Source organism: Cricetulus griseus, chromosome 8 (genome assembly GCF_003668045.3).
Source record: "Cricetulus griseus strain 17A/GY chromosome 8, alternate assembly CriGri-PICRH-1.0, whole genome shotgun sequence".
Lineage (NCBI taxonomy): Eukaryota > Metazoa > Chordata > Mammalia > Rodentia > Cricetidae > Cricetulus > Cricetulus griseus.
Window position 1 is genome coordinate 81672075 of NC_048601.1, and position 17974 is coordinate 81690048.

The 17974-nt window shown below is 43.9% G+C and overlaps 1 pseudogene; it reads left to right on the forward strand.

The window, feature by feature from the left end:
- Nucleotides 1-17974, forward strand: part of LOC103158559 — a 71347-nt pseudogene that overhangs the window by 30946 nt on the left and 22427 nt on the right.

A 17974-nucleotide genomic window follows, 5' to 3' on the forward strand; every position in this document is an offset into this window, starting at 1 on the left:
GAGATTGATGACTGTCTTATATGCCATCCTATAGCCTTCATTCAGCAGCTGGTGGAAGTAGAAGCAGACACCCACAGCTAATCACTGAACTGAATAGGAATCCAGTCACAGAGAAGAATGAGTGATGGGCAAATGTGTCCAGACTAGGTTGGTGAAACCCACAGAAATAGCTGACCTGCACAATGGGGAGCTCTTGGTCCCCAGACTGATAGCTGGGATAACAGCCTGGGACTGATCCAAACCCCAGGAACATGGGTTTCAGTGAGGAGACCTCAGAAATCTACAGGACCTCCTGTAGTAGTTCAGTACTTATACCTAGCATAGGGGTGGACTTTGGGAGCCCAATCCACATGCAGGGATATTACCTGAGCCAAGAAACACAGGGGTGAGCCTAGGCCCTATCCGGAAAGATATGATAGACTCTGATGACCCCCTATGGAAGGCCTTACCATCCCTGGGGCGCAGAAAGGATAGGGTATTAGTTGGGGGGGGGTAGGGGAGGAGGGGAGGGAGTGGGAACTGGGATTGACATATAAAACAATCTTGTTTCTAATTCAAATTAAAAAAAAAGAAAAAAGTAAAACATCTTCAATGACAAAAATAAATAAATAAATAAATAAATAAATAAATAAATAAATAAATAAAACAAAAAAAAGAACAAAAAACCAAAACATCTTTTGCATTACCCCAGCAACTGGGACCTGCTTAAACCTTTAATTTTTTTTTTTTTAACATTTACAACTTAAAAAAATATCTGGGGCTGCTTGGGTGGTAAAAGATTTTTAGCAGCTGTCTTTAATCTTTCTAAAAATTACCTAGTGAAAATTGCTTAAAGTTGCCTTGGTCAGTGTTGAACAGAAGGGAAAAATCTGTTCTGTGTTCTGTCCAGACTGTGCTGTCTGGCAGCAATCCCCATGCCCAGCCCAGGGGCAGTGTTTTGTTTTGTTTTGCTTTTAACTTTTTTTCAGAGAATGGTGGCTTTTATGGATCACTGGTTTAAAACTGAGACATAAATTATGAAAGAGAAAGGAGTGGAACTCTCTGTTTTCCTTTGAGCTCAGGCCAGGGGAACTTTCCCCCACCTGGGGGGGGGTTGCTTGGAGCAAGCACACTCAGGAGGGAAGCCACACCTGGGGGAGCTATTTCTCCCTCTCTGTGCTCTCTGCTTAGAAGGCAGGGGGCCCTGGATGAGAAGCCTAGCCCCTCCCCACCTACAAACAGGGACCAACCCTGACTGTAAGCAGGTGTCAAAACAAGCAAGGATTCTGTATTCCTGCTCCTGGAGTGGGGCCAGTGGAGGGTTTTTGTTTTGTTTTGTTTTGTTTTTTGTTTGTTTCACTGCATGATCTGTAAAAATCAAAAGGATTTGGGTTCCCAAAAGGAGAGAGCACAGGTTTTAAGGAAGAAAGCCACAGTTTTGTTAACACATGGAAACAAAACTGATAGAGAGAGAGAGAGAGAGAGAGAGAGAGAGAGAGAGAGAGAGAGTAAAAACAACCAGATATGTCCACCACTCATTCATACACGTGAACAGACAGAGGGAACCAATGACATCTCACATGGTTTCGGGATACTGGATCAACAGGCACATCTGACCTCTCCCATGTGTCCAAACAGAAGGCAACCCAATCAGATTTACTCCTGAGGTGACAGACCAAGACTTTTTAATTTGTTTCCTGTTGTGGTGGAGCTGGCAGTGTTATATAGGTAGTGACTGATCAAAAGTAGTCCTGGGAACCTGGAATATCTCAGGTTGCACACCCCTTAGGAGTTCCCTAACCGTCACACTCTTCCTTGCTCCAAGGAGCTCTGAGACCTCTGGAGTCTTGAGGTCTGGTCTCTGGGATCCCAGTGGAACCTGCATAAATGTTGTGGGGTATTCGTCAGAGAAGACTGCATAGACATAAGTTTAAGCCAATAAACCGCTGGCTTTAGCCAGCTGGGGACTACACTGGTGTTCAGGATCTTAGGGTGAGCCTTTTAAGCACAAAAAGCATGTTCTGGGTTGACATACTTCAGTTACCAAGAACAGTTAGTCAGAGGCAGAACTACAGAAGCCGAAAATCAAGGTTAGTACATTTAGAGACTTTCCCAGAATTATTTGGACTTTGATGGATTAGGTCTTTGTTTTCATCTTTGGCAGATGGTACTGTCTACAAGCTGAGTTTAATAGCCTGAATGGTGTTTCCATCATGGAGTCAGTTGTACTACAGTCTGAGGGTCTACTAAGGTCTTGGGCCCTGTTACATGCACACTATATATCTGATGAAAGCTGTCAAAACATTTGATGTTATTTTCTAGGTGTTCTAAAGCTTCACATTTTACACTTAGGATAATGGTCCATTTTGAGTCGGTTTCTGGGATGTTTCTGGGATGTCTGTGAGGCTGGTTCTGATTCACTTTTCCCATATGGATGTCCTCTTATTCCAGTGTCATATTTGAAAGACTGTTTTTGCTCCACTATATTGTCCTAGCCTTTTTATCAAAGTTGATTTGACTGTATTTAAGAAAGCTTATTTCTGGGCTCTGTGACATGTTCTGTCATATTTGTTCTTTTTAATTAAAACTGTATGGTAATTCCCACATACATTTTTCTAACCATGTAAGTGTTAGAATCACTTTGTTCACATTAACCACACAAGTTTACAAGGTTTTTGATGTTGTTGCACTAACTACACATGAACACACACACACACACACACACACACACACACACACACACACACTTATGTATTATCTTCATGTATATATTATATACATACAACTTTCTCAGTCTGTATAATGTTATTTGTATATATGTTTTCAAAGCTGACCAGTTGGTATTGGATATCCAATTGGTGTGTCCTCCCTGGGAAAACTATGTCTCCTGCTCTCAGGATTTCAATAGCCTGTAGTTCTTTGTGTAGGGTAGTTCTCACCAGTCAGCTCTACACACACAGCTTCTTTCCAGGAGCTCTCATTCACACCCTCTGCTTCTCTTTCAGGCTTAACTCAGGTGTCCCTTTCTTATCCAGTTGGGCCCTACAGTCTGGCCTTGACCCTTTAACTCCCCTGTTGCAGACCTACCTATTTTCTGTCAGTCCGGCTGATCACTGATACATGCCACAGCTGTATCCATGGCTTTTCTTACAAAGAAATCCCTAGCCCTAAGCATATGTTTATTCTGCCTGACTCACCTGATTCACCCTGGAGCCTTACTCTATCCTGTATATGGCTTTGCATTAGTCCTAACTGCTTTCTCAATTCTCAGTATTCAAGTGCATTTTCCAAGTCATTGGGACTCCAAATCATTGCTTCCTTAATTTCTACCTGTAGATGTTCAAAACTGTAAGAAAAAATTTAAATGACTTACACATTCATAAAAAGCCTTCCATGTTCTGGCTTCTTTTTCTTCCTCCCATAGCTGGGGTTTTCTCTTTCTTTCTTTCTTTCTTTCTTTCTTTCTTTCTTTCTTTCTTTCTTTCTTTCTTCCTTCCTTCCTTTCTTCCTCCTTTCCTCCCTCTCTCCCTCAAGGGTGTTCCCTCATTCTACGAGGTCTTTATTACTGGAGTCTTACCTGTATTTACCCCTTTATCTTTTCCAGATGAGTTCTTCCATTTTCCAGGAAACAGATACAATGGTGATGAAGCAGTTACTTAGTGACCTCATATAGTGAGTAATAGGTAATTCGTCCTTGTATAGATAAAGTTTTCTCTTTGAATGAAAAAAGACAATAAAAAAGGAAGGCAATGACTGCTCCTAGGTGTGGTGGAGGAGAAATTTTATTGTAGATGAAAGGAAGAGCATAGCCAGAGGCAGAGACACTTGGGAGAGTGAAGGGGATGTCCTTGTGTATGCTGTGAATATATGTTTCTCTTACTGGTTGCTAAATAAAACTGTTTCAGCCAATGGACAGGCAGGATTTAGCCAGGCAAGAAATCCAAACAAGGATAGAGAAAGGCAGTAGTCAGAGTAAAGGAGATGCCATGTAGCCACCAAGGAAGAAAGAGGCCCAGACATTACCAATAAACTAAGACCACATGGTGATACACAGATTAATAGAAATGGGTTAATAATTAAGAGAGAGCTAGTCAATAAAAATCCTGAGCCATCAGCCAGACAGTTTATAATTAATATCAGCTTCTGTGTGTTCATTTGGGACTAAATGGCTGAGGGACCAAACAGGACAGAAACTTCCATCCTGTTTAAGAGTCCAGAGTGAATATGACCCTGAGCTGGACCATTTGAAGAGAGCTGGGAGAGAGAAGGGAGAGGAGCTGCTAACCAAGAGGGGTGGCCTGGGCCATGAGACTTGGCCAAGAGAGCAGCAGGGTAAAGGACAGACAAAGTAGCTAGATTACATAGAGAAGAGCATCTGAGGGAAGGGTAGCCCAGCTCCTGGGCTGAAGAAATTTAGGGTAGGGGTGGTGTATACCAGCCAGAAGGACCCTGTGACAGGTGGGGACCAAGGAATGCTGAGAGAACCTGGTAGCCATGTGTGCTTTGATAAGTTAAATAGGCACCCCAATTATTTGTTCCAGATTTAAGACCTAACACTCTTAAATGCCACTGCTGGTGGCAGTTAAAGCCTGTGGCTGTGGGAAGGAAAGAAATCACTTGTTTGCAGATAGGGCTATTGATGTTTCTGCACTTCTTTGCTGTTATTTAGCTGCTGTATTAGGCTGGCTTGCTTTCTGGGTTAGGTTCCTATAATGAAGCCATGTGAACATCTAGGAATGTGAGAAGAAGAGATCTTCAGGATGAATTTGGAAACGTCTGCTTTGCTTCTATGACCTGAGCAAGAGTGGGGAAAACACTGACTCTGCGGAGGTCACCGCCTGCTTACAGCGTGCAGCATGGCTGTGATAGTCATCTAAACACTCAACAGCATTATTAGCAAAATCTCAGCCTCTTTGAACAAGTGCCATTGCTCCTTTTGTAGCAAGAAGCCTGGGTATTTTGCCTACCGGCTACTGTATTGTGCCATCATCTATTTGCAAGCTTTACAAACATAAGCCTGCAGTTCTGAGAGACACATCTAGAAGAGGATCATTAGACTATCACATTCAAATTGGTGCCAATGAAAGGAACCAAACAGTCACCTGAATGAGCTGGCTCTATTCTACTAGGGAGGGAAAGGTCCACATTTGGCTCTTGTACTTAATAAACTTTTTAGAACTTTCTGTATTTTTACAAACTCAGGGCTATTGCTCAAGTTCCCTGGTGGGTTTTCATTCTATGCAAGTAATATACTGACTGAGAAAGACCTGCTGCTCTGTCTCGTCTGCTGCTGGCATTCTGGTTTTGTTGTCTCTGCAAGTCAGCGATATCAAGGAGCAACCGTGGTAGTGCAGGTGGCATTGGGAGGAGGCTCTGTTGCAATCCAGAAAAATTCACACGGCTTGATCAACACTCACTGCCAAGTCTCAGGTGGGAGGACTGAAATAAATGCAGACGTGAGGTTCCTTTAAGACTCTGAGTTTTATGGGAAGGTGATGAATAACTGGAGAGATGGCTCAGGGCTTAGGAGCACAGGCTGCCTTTCCAGAGGACCTGGGTTTGATTCCTGACACCGGTATGGCTGCTCAGAACTGTCTGTAACTCAAGTACCAGGGATCTTCTGCCACCTTCTGGCCTTTGTGGGCACTGCATGCGCATGGTACAGAGATACACAGGCAGGCAAAATAGCCATACACATAGAATATAAGGAAAAATAGATTTTAGAAAAGATGATAATGTTTCTTGCTTTGAAGGAGAAGGTATAATATTGTGTTTCCAAGGAAATTATTTCAGCTATACTTAGCACAATGCCATTTTTGAAACCTAAACCAGTACAGTAGAAGAAATGGAAATTATATTCTTAAAAATATTTTTGTAAAGAAACTGGTAAACTGAGACTTACATTATACTTATCACTTTTACTTTATCTTTTTGCAATTTTGATGTATCAAAATATCGTATTTTACCCCATAAAAAGGTATTATTATAACCTGTTATGAATAAAGTAAAATGAGACAATTTTAAAGGTGATTCCCAGAAAATATTTACACTCAAGAAATCTCCAGAGCCCAAGTCAGTGTCCAACATTATAGGCCTCATCCTTTGGCAATCCATGTATAATCCATGGTAGACTTTGAGTTTCTGTATAATCATTGTTCCCTTTCCCTTATCACATGTCCCTATCAAATGATATCTACTGGAATTCCTGCCTTGCTGATGGTGAGAAGCAGGCAAGCATTGGGAACATGTTAGAAACCCGGGGATCCTCTTGTTTTAGGATATACACATCTCTGTTCTAATGCACTTGGCATCCTGAGACCAGTACCTGTCTGAACTATGCAACCTAAGAACCTGCTTAAAACTTTGGACCCCCATCTGCAATGAGCTGCATGCACACTCTATGCTGAATAGTGGGGTAAGTTTCTCTTCCTATTAACAATACAGATCCTACTCAGTCATTGAATATGTATATGACTAAAATCACATGCACTATGGGATATGCACAATAGGAAAAGGTATATAATTAAATCTGCCAGTCAAAATAAAGATCCATTCAAACTAGATCCTATAGAAACTAATTAGGCTCTCTTCTCTTTAGATCCCATGAAAGACTCAGGTAAAACCTGAGCCCTTGAATACTCCACTCATGGGGCCTGCTGTCATTCTTGACAGTGTTATTTCTCTCTGTTCTGTACAAGCCTTTACTCCAAATAAAGCATTCTTGATTCTTCTCAAGCTGTCTGTCCATCTCATTTCTTGAATAAGATGCCAGGAACCTGGTACTACATATCTCAGAAGTCAGAAGTCAGCTGCCAGTAGCATTTATTATAGTTTTTTTTTTTTTTTGATACAGGATTTTTCTGCATTGCTTTGGAGTCTGTCCTGGACTCACTCTGTAGACCAGGCTGGCTTCGAACTCACAGAGATCCGCCTGCCTCTGCCTCCTGAGTTCTGGGACTAAAGGCATGTGTCGCCAACGTCCGGCTAGTGCAGATATTTTAAACGTGCACATTTTTGCAGAATATTTAAGTCAACTTTTCTGTCATGACAAAACACCCGAGAAAATTCCTGTATAATTAGGAAACGTTTATTTCAGCTCGTTATTTCAGTATTTTTGGTCCATGGTGGCCTGGCTGTGCTGCTCCTGAGCTGTGGTGATGCAGAGCATAGTGGAAGGGAGTACAATACTGCAAGCTGCCAGCCAATGGCAACTGCGAAGCAAAAACGGGAGATAAAGGGTCCTGCATCCTGTTTAAGTACGAGCTGCCATGGTTTCTCTTCCCTCACTAGCCGGCAGCTCCTGAAGGTTCAGCCACCCTCCCCAAAGCACAGCGTGCTCAGGAACAGACTTTCAACGCATGCCCTGTGGAGATCATTTCAAATCCAACCTCTCATACGAAGCGTATGTACATTCTTGTCCTTTAAAAGTTTATATAGTCTAAGTGTTTCCAGAGAAAGTCAAATGTGTCTTACAAAAGATTATATCTTCTCATTAAAACTAAACCTTCAAGATGGCAAAGAGTGGGCACAAATCTTTTCCTGTCACCAGACTACATCAGCCTAGATGTATAGCAACTGAAAGCAATTTCCTTTGACCTTTCCAGTGACCTTTATGAGACTGAAACATCCTCTGCTCAAGCCTGCCTCCTGCAGGACCTGGCTGGGCATCAAAAGTCCGGATAATTGGCTCTCCTTTATCAAAGCCTTTTTCAGAGTCACAGTAGGAGTGGAAGCAGAGACCAAAGCAAGTGTTCAGCACGCACTTTCCTAGCTCAGTTAAAACCTTTATTCACTTATTTGTTCCTTTCATTTTATTTTGTGATTGATTTCCATAACAGGGAGCTTTGCTTATATTCTGTCCGTCTGAAATAGTGTGTAATTATGGTCACACAGCAAAAAAGCCCACGTGGTGCATTTATTTCCTATGCTATGTACAATCACTGCAAATGATATGAAAAAAAATTGTCAGTCTGAATGCAGACACCACTTTGACATCATTCCTCAGGAACAGACAAGCTGTGGCTGTCAAATCTAGAGGGGCGTTTTTCATTTGCTGCTTTGGTAAATTGTACAAGCCACTCGGCAATCATGAGGCCGATAAGGGAGTGCTCGCTTTTTCCATGATTTGGTGATTAGTGGAACACACCATAGTAAATTAATTGGAGATATTTGGAGGGTTTTCCCTTAATACTACAGGCACAGGGCTGATGCATTGTTCCACTATTGTGCGTTGCCATCTGGACTGCAGCTAAATGATAGCGTCCCCTTCTTCCCAAAGGGGAGAACAAGATAAATGCTCCTGAACCTTCCTTATGCCTGTTTAAACAAATTTCTGGGGGTCCTGCCGCTCCTCCCCCTCATTCCCCTTCATTCTCTTTCTCTAAATAACCCGTCAAGGAGAAGGAAAGAAAGAAATCCATGTCTACCAATTTCCCATTCTGATACTCAGTGTGGTGCCATTAAACAGTCCCCTTTTGGAGTGGGTTTAATTGGCCGGTATATGGGGGCTTTCTATTGATGCTTTCTAGTCAACTTAGTGTACTTACATGTGTATAATTTATCACGTGAAGGTCACTTTCTTCACCCTTATTATTCTGCTGCTTAAAGTGTCATTCACCGTGAATTTCCGTGTAATTAACTGGTTTGGTGGCAATTGCAAGCACTTCAGAAAGACAAAGAGAAACCTGAGAAAGGCAGCACTCCTGCTTCTGCAAACACACGCGGATGTTGGAAGCATCACTCTTCACTCCCCTGGACCACCAGATGTCAGCCTAAATTGAAGAATAGAGAAGAAACCGTGTTTCATAGTGTGCTGTCTCGTGTGCCAGATGGAGTTTTACACAGCCATGCAGGAAGGGCCAGGCAGTAGCTCTTGGACTGCTGTATTAGCACAATCCGAATCGCTTGCTCCACAGCGTTTGGGATGATGGAACTTAATTGTACCGAGGCCATTGATAGCTTAATTTATGAGGATTGATTTTGTTAATTCAAGTGGTTCAAAAGTCGCTGTTAGAGCTTTAGTCCATTTAAATGTATCTGACTTTAGCTTTCCTCATGCTATGGGAAGACAAATTGCAGGACAGAGGAGACACAGTCTTATTTTAACTGCCGTTTTCCTATTTGATGCCACATGTGTTGTTTACTGTGATTTACATCTCAATGAGCGCTTTTTACATACAGGAAACAGTTTTGTAATTTGACTTTCAGCTGAGCACAAATAAATGTAAATGCTAAAATGCCAAATGACGTTAACTGTGTGTGTTACTTTCTAATTTTTTTCTACAAATTTTTATTTTATTTTTGTGGCACTTTTTATTTCACAATGTTAATTCAACAACCAAGAGATGTAAAGATTGTTTTCCCCTAAATGTTAGTAACAAGCTCTAAACTGGAAGATTGTAGATGTTGTTTGTCAGGATTAACTGGCTGTGTTTTAGGTTAGCAGAAGATGTCTGTTGTAATTTTCATAATGTATTTGGCATTAAACATGGTGGGAAGCTCCATTAACAAATCCATTAAGACAAATGGTGAGAGAAACAAGCAAAGGGATTTTAATTCTCATCTTTTGAATTTCACATAGGATGATTGATACATTAAATAACAGTGGTGGAAGAGAAGGGGAAAGGGTGAGATTCAGAGATTCAGAGAGTGAGAAGGGAGGGAGGGAGGAAGGGAGACAGACAGAGAGAGAGAGAGAGAGAGAGAGAGAGAGAGAGAGAGAGAGAGAATTTATTCTGTTGTTTGTTTTATTTAGGACTTGCTCTTGCTGGTACTACCGCTATATCAATGAAACACAGTTTTTCTGCCATCTCTACAATTTCTTCTTGAATTTTGAGTCCTGACATTTATTTGAACACTATGATCCAGAGGTTATCTTTACTGGCTCTACTGACCTATGAAAGCTCAGTTCTCTTTGGAACCAATGCTAATTAGAATAAGATCTCACATTTGCTTATCATTCTGAGACTAAAAGCACTTAAGACATTCTGCACATATGATTTTATTAACATCTTCATAAAGTACTGTAGGGAGACACCCTAGCCCAGGAGAATTGTAGGGAGACACCCTAGCCCCTCCCAATAGTCTTGGGACAGGTACCAGGTGGACCCGGGACTCGCCCATAAGGGCGTGGTGAAGAAAATCCAGTGTGACGTAAGGGAGCTTTATAAGGGCTGTACTGAAAGACCCTAGCCTTTTCTGGCCACGATTGCTGGGTTCCTGTAACTTGGCTCTGGCCTGAGTCTTGTCCTGGTGTTTTCTTGATTAAAGAGACTTCACCATCCAGGATCACAGTTCATCTTTGGCGCAGGTTCAAACCCTAACAGTTGGCGCCCAACGTGGGGCACCGCTGCAACCGCTACAGCCAGGAAAGGCAGCCTAGCCCAGGAGCGGCAGGGAGCACCCAGCCTGGGCATTTCCACAGTGAGTTACCTATACTGCTTTTCCCTTCCCTGCGCAGCCAGTATCGGTCCTTCCCGCCTGCCCGAATCCTGTCTCCCACGGTTGCCCTCAGCACTCCCACGCAGAGCGCTGGCGAGCACAGCTAAGGCGCTCAGCGGGCACAGCTGAAGTCACCGTTTGCTCTCCCACCGCACGGCCACCGGCGCCTCTCCACCCTGCGCCACCCGGACCTCTGACTACCACTGCGGTATTTCCACACTGCCGGCGTGAGTTGCCCCTGCCCGCCCATCCGCTACTTGTGTGCTGCGCTTAGGGCCTGAACGCAGGAGCAGCCTGCGTGCACAGCAGAGGGTTTTCAGCTTTCATCCACAGGGAAAGCAAACCCACCGCTTCACGCTGCTACAAAGTACTGTCCACAAAAGCATGTGAATTTCACAACGGTTGAAAGCCTGTGGCTGCACCTCATTCAGAGCCAATGAAATACCACTCTGAGCATCTAACAGTGCTTTGATATCTTCCCTTCATTTTAGAACTAGACTATTGGGAAAGACGAATAGAACTAAAAATTACCCTTTATTTAGGTCTGGTTTAATGAGAAGGTGTCAGGATCAACTATTGGAAGAATGAAATCTGGAGGTTTGTACTTGATTAGATCCTAGATAGTAGGTTGCATAGTTGAATCTCAAACACCTGATTTATAGGCCATACCCCACCCCTCAGATATTGTGCAATATACAGAGCTACTAATCTCTGCCATGCTACAATTGGTCTCAGGTATAGATTGTGTATTACTTCTAAAAATAATCTTACACCTTGCTGAACACAATCCAAATAGGGAATGAATAAATTTGACATCTGTCCTTTTAGCAATGAGTCATGAAGAAAATGGAAAGGATATCCAACAAGCTTATCCAAATGCTTGACATCAATAGTTGCCGACATGAAATAACGACCCCATTTCCATGAGTGCAATCAGAGACTGACCCTGAGCATGAGCTTTCAGAGAATGAAATCACATACCACATTAGAGAGGCTTTATTTATTTATTTATTTAGCTTTCCCTCTAAAAGCAGCACAGACATTATTTGGCCCACTTGAGCCTGGTTGTGAGTGGCAAAGTATCAAGTCAAAAAAGTGGGTAGCAAGAGGGCTCATCGGTAAAAGCAAGTCTGGTAACCCACGTTTGAGTTCCTAAGCCATATAAAGGATGAGGAGGACTGCACAAAGTTACCCTCTAATCCCTGTACCTGTGTTCTGTCATGCATACACACACACATGCACATGCACACGCACATGTGCTGATAATAATAAGTATGAATAATTAAAATGGTATTGTAAGACCCCCGGAAGCTCAGGCCTCCAGGAGCTCAGCCCAGGACCTCGGTCACCCCAATCACCAGGCAGATTCGAAAGCTTGATGCAAACAGCATGAGGCTTTATTGTTGTTTAATGAGCTAACCCCATGTTAGCTTGGGCCTTTCATCCACCCACCATGGTGGATGGCTAGGAAAGACAGCTTGAAGCGACCGCATAGAGATCTTATAGGGTAGCATAAGGGGAGTGTCTAGGGGTACGCACAGGCTCAGGATTGGTGTGCCTCCAGACTTGGAGGGTTTGCCCTGTGTTGATTGGTCAACTGGTTGTTATGGCCCATAGGCCCTCCCAGGGTGGTTGCTATGTTCTGTGAGTCATTGCTGTGCACTTGTCCATAAAGCACACCCAGAGCCGTAAAGCATACCACCACCATCTAACTTCTGATTGGTTCCTTGCCACGAGGCAGGCATCTGACCTCTTAGTGACCAAGGCAAGGTCATGGCAAGCATGTGTTCGGCTGTCATGGCTGCCGAAATGGGGAGCTGGTCCCTTCAGTATAAGGGTGGTTCTGATCAACAACTTCTTCCTGTCAAGCAGGAGCAGCAGGTCAGAGGAGGTTGCATGAGGACCTTTTTGCATTCCAAGTTCAGCTCACAGAATGAGATAAGAACTTCCTCCAGGACCTAAATCTGCACCCAGGATATGTAAGGGGCTCCTGTCCTTCTCTGAACATCTGATCTCCCCACATCGACCATTCATGGCCACCAGTGCTTTTCGTTTAGGTGGAATCCTGACTGGTGTCTACATCTATCTGAAATGGTTGAAATGTTTGGAATCTCCAGCGTTCCAAACTCCTCCCTGGGATGCCAAGCAGTGAGACCCTCTCCTGGAGTTGCCCAGTCCAGACTCTGTCCCTAAGAGCCCCTGCCATCTGTGGCTCCACCCCCCCCCATAAGCCAGCGGTCTCTAATGGATCCCAGGATCCCTTCCACCTTCCAGTCAGGCCACTGCAGTGCCAGGCAACTGGCATTCTGGGATATTGACAGTCTCTGCCTCTTGGGATTCTTTTTCTAGGAGAAGTCCCTCAGGGATACCCCAAACCCCCTACCGTTTTGACTCCAGGCTATCTTGGAGGATGCTTCATCATAGTCTTCAGGTATCTGACTAATCCACAAGTGTGGATACTTCTTGGTCCAAGTTCGCTCCCCAAATACCCTATGGAATTTATCCAAACTGGGGCAGTCTTACCATACATTCGTTTGTATTACCCTAGCCAGATTAATGAGCACTGCATTCCTGCCCCCCTCTTCCCACTGTCTGTTTTTAGCCTTTCTTTCAGTCCCCAACGTTTGCCTGCATGTAGGGAGCCGTCCCTGCATTCTCCATTACAATGATGGTGCCTGCAGGCACTGAATGTAAATTATTTCGCAGGCACTGGGTAATTCTCCATTTCTTTGATCTCTGCCTATCCCGTGGCTCATATGGCCTGAGGAGCTGAAGCCATTCATAGGGTGACACGTCCCAGGTGGCTGCTGCCAGCCTTTATTAGGGAACGGGATTCTTGGCTCGGGGTCTCCGCTCTGGTAAGCTTATGCTCTCCTCTCTCAAGATGCATTAAAGCTTTCCTGCAGAAGGATCCGAATGTCCTGTGTGGTTCTTGATAGCGCGGGACATCTGGTGCCGAAACCCGGGAATTTGTTAACATCACTGGCACTGCGGAGACCCCTCTAACGGGGCGGATTCAGAACTGCAGGGTGGTAAATTCGGAGAGGTATGTCTTTTCTGGACTTTGGCTTGGGAATGTTGCTATTTTGGGAGGTTAATGTAGAGGCTTCTGTGCTTTTACTAGGAGCTATTTTGACCTTTCTCACTGTTGTAGCAATCTTAAAGAAGTCCAGAATTACATGTCAGAAACCGAATGTAGTGAGAGATGGGGCGCGCCCAACAATAAAATATAAGGAAAAAGGACCTCCCAGGATGTCTAGTGACAAGGGAGTATATATAAGAAGAGAAACAGCAACAAATAAGAAAAAAGGACCTCCCGGGATGTCTAATGACAAGGGAGTGAATAATTTGTTAGATGATTCTGTAAATAAGTTTAAAGCTTTAAATCTTGATAGCTCTGATGACTCTAAAAGCTCAAGAGATAAAGTTTTAGAGGAAACAGCTCAGCTAGGTGAAAAAGAAACAAAAAAGGAGGGAGAGAAAATAGGGAATAACCGGTCACACCACGGTAAATTTAAGAGACCTGTTAATCCAGCGGGTGTACTTCCATCAGCACCCCCATTATTTGGTACCAACTCCTTCTTACCATTAGAGGAGCGGAGGAAATTACAGATGGCTTTCCCAGTCTTTGACAGGGGAAAAGGCCGCACTTCTTGGAGGCCTGGAATGCCTGTGGCTTTAAAGCCTCATAAACATTGACGCTCAGGGCCATACTGAGGCCAAGAGTCACACCTCAGAACCTGAAAGGCCAAAGGAAATGGTAAAATGGTAAAAGATATCTTAACTGGTCTTTGGAGAGGCCCGGATCCTATTCTCATAAGATCCAGGGGAGCTATTGTGCTTTCCCACAGGATGAAGAGAATCCTCTGTGGATCCCGGAAAGACTCACCCGAAGAGCCCCTTCGGACCTTCAAAAGTTGAAACTCCACCCTCTCCCCGGGAGTTGAGAGCCACTATTATTATCCAGATTAACTCCTGTCCTTGACGGAGAGATTGTCATCAAAGGGGTGGGGGTGGGATTGTTTGGTGCAGCCGTTTGCGGATTGGTGTTACTTCTCTGGCTGGTCTGTAAGCTCAAGGCTCAAACTAAAGAGAGACAAGATGGTTATCGCCCAAGCGCTTATAATTTTAAAACAAGGGGCTTCCACTGATATTTGGCTAACAATGCTTAAGCAATAGGCCGCCGGCCAGACAGCTCTTGCACACCCGGAGCCTAGGCTCATTGCACAGGGTAGAATGTCTGGTTTGAGCAGCCCATGAGGGATGTTGAACAAGGCATCGCACAGAGTTGCCCAGTATGCAGGCTTCTCTGGGAGGCATGTTGTCCTGCATAAGGGTTGCCTGCCCGAGTCCCCCTTTCCCAAAAAAACGGCAGAGGACAGGTCGAGAGCACTTCGGGTCAAGCTAACAGCCTGATGGCGACTCTTGTACACAGTCTTAATGTTTTCTTGGGAAGGTACAACCTCTGCCTCTATCCCTCAACATATGGGTGACCTATTTGCTTATAAAAATATAAAGCCTTATCATTAATTAATAAAAAAAGGGGGATCTGTAGGGAGCCGTCCCTACATTCTCCATTACAATGATGGTGCCTGCAGGCACTGAATGTAAATTATTTCGCAGGCGCTGGGTAATTATCCATTTCTTTGATCTCTGCCTATCCCGTGGCTCATATGGCCTGAGGAGCTGAAGCCATTCATAGGGTGACACGTCCCAGGCGGCTGCTGCCAGCCTTTATTAGGGAACGGGATTCTTGGCTCGGGGTCTCCGCTCTGGTAAGCTTATGCTCTCCTCTCTCAAGATGCATTAAAGCTTTCCTGCAGAAGGATCCGAGTGTCCTGTGTGTTTCTTGCCAGCGAGAACATAGTGCGCGGGACACCTGCAGACAGTCTTCTGTCTGCCTGTATTTCACACTTCAGCCAATTCCTCTCCCCATTTCCTCGGCTTGTTGCTCTCTTGGATTCTCACGTTAACTTTGCCTGTGTTTCCCAGTCTTGCCCAGCACATGGCTGTTCGCCTCTCTCCCTCATCAGCCTGGGAGACCCACAGCTTAAGCTGCAACCCGCTGCCTCCTCCACATGGCTCCTGTCCCTCTGCCAATTGCCCCATTGGTTCCTGGTTCCCGAGTTCTTTCCCTCCTCCCATACCATGCTGCTTCTTTTTCTTCCTGTGTGTTCTCTTATTGTTATACTTTTGGCAAGGCCCGTGGTGCACACTTTTACTTTATCCAACAGGCTTCCCTGTCGTTTGGTCTGACCACGCAGGAATTCTTCCCATGACAGACCCATACTCCCTGCCTGTTCTGCCACACTGTAGTTCTGTCTGCCCACTCTGCCTATACCAAATCCATTCTCCTTCTTTGCTCCCTCCTGCTGGGTTTCCCTCTGCGTGTGTTTCCGCTTCCAGCCTTTGTTTCAGTTTCTGACTGCTGGGTTCTGTTATTCAGACCGCTGGGTCTTTCCGGGTCAGGCCCCTGGCACCCCCCAACCCCCCGCCCCACGGGCTTCCAGGGAGAGGCTTTTGCGGGTTATTTTACTTGCCTCACCCATGGGAAATACATTTATGGGACCTTTTCCAGTTACTGCCATCGAACAAGTAAATGAGAGGAGTTCTTCTACCTCTCTGTGGGAACCTCCTATCAGCTGAGAATGTCCTGTTTCGCTAAAACTCTTATGTTCTATCCAAGCTTTCTTCTACCACCCTGTGGGAACTTTCTTTCACCTGGGAATGTCCCTCCCTCACTATTCTCATTTTTCCAGACAAATGAGGTTTGAGGTTTTTGGTTCAGATCCACCAGGGATCTTTCAGGTTTTGTACCCTAGCACTGTCCATAGACTGGTGCATTTGCTTCCCAGACCTTCGGTGGTCTCTTTTGATATTGTGCTGCTGCTTAGACTATGGTGTCCTATTGGTTTCACACATCTTTCTGCCTCATTTGTGGAGAAAAAGTCACTTCTACCAGCAGTCGAGAACATGCTTATGGTGGCTGCCATCTTGGCCATGTGAACTAAGTTGGGGGCTGCCATCTTGACCATGTAACCTACCTGTAGGTATGCCCACTCCAGCTGCCTGTGCCAGCAAACCTGGCTGCCGGGCTTTTTGCTTTTTATTTATTTTTGTCTCTAATTTCTTCTTTCACTGGCCCTGTTGCGTATGGCTTGTTTACTGAATACTGTGCCTTTCCAGGGCCACCTATTTTTCCTTATTGTTACTAGAAGTGTCTACTCTGTTTTGTTAAATCTCCAGAAGTGTCTCCTTATCTCTGTACATCTAATTTAAATTTAACTTTATACTTACCTAACTCTATATATACTTACGTTTAACTGTGCTAAGATTTATATTCCTAAATTGCTATGTATCTTAAAATGATGGTAAACATCTAAAGTCATAAAGGTCTAATTTAACTTTATATTTAAAATATAAGCTCACTATATGTAACTTAAATTTAACTGTGTTAAATCTCGTATTTCTAAATTGTTATGTATCTTTAAATGATAGTAAACATCTAAAGTCATAAGGATCTAATTTAACTTTATATTTTAAATATAAGCTAACTCTATACAACTTAAATTTAACTGATATATCTTTAAATGATAATGAAAGTTTAAAATCATGAATGTCTATTTCAAATTAACAAAATATTTATACCTCTCAGTCCATCCTGTATGCCATTTACAAATGTACAGCTTTTTATTACAAAAAGAGATTTTTCTCTAACTAAAGGCAAACTTTTGACTGCTGAGATACTAAACAGATAGACAGCCCTCAAATGCTCAGAGATCTAGAGAACATGGCATTTAAAATGTTTTATTAAAAAGCTTTTTATAACAGAAAGATATGCCAGATGCTGGCTCCACCCCATTTCCTCCAAGAAGACTGGTGGGCACTGAAGAAACTCCAGCCACAAGAATGGCAACATTGGACACTGAGCAACCTCGCCCTTCACCTCAACTGCTTCAAAAGCCTCTTTGGACCATGGATAAGAGGACAGTGGAATCGACTTTCCCCGAGTTGCTTGGGTCAATGGTAGGAGAGTCTTCCTATAGTTCCCGATTCACAGGTCCCATGTTATCAGCAAGAAGGCAGGTGTCCTGCAAGAAGGAAGATGTCCTGTAGCCCACACCATGGATGGAGGACCTTGAGGGTGGCTGTCCATGCAGCCTGCTGGCAAGTCTCTATTATTCTTTAATCATTACCTCAGGTAAAATCTTATCCTTCTCAAGAACTCTGATGCTTTTGACAACTGGTAGTCTGGCCAGCTTAAAGTTCTACAAAAAGATTAAGATGCTTTTCATTGTCCTAAAAAAATACCTGTCAATTTTAAAATGTTAATGGATCCAAATAAACAGGACAGATTTGCTCCAGATATTTATTCAATCTCTCCCTGGTCCCAAACTTCCTTCCCTCATCTTGGTACTCCTCTGGAACCCCTCCTTCATCTTACAATCTTCCCCTCAAGTGCCAGGACCTAAGAAAATTTTTTCCTAAATTTTGTCCTCTGCTCTGCTAACATCTTGCCAGGTCTAAGAGGTGCCAGGGAGTTCCATACATCCCG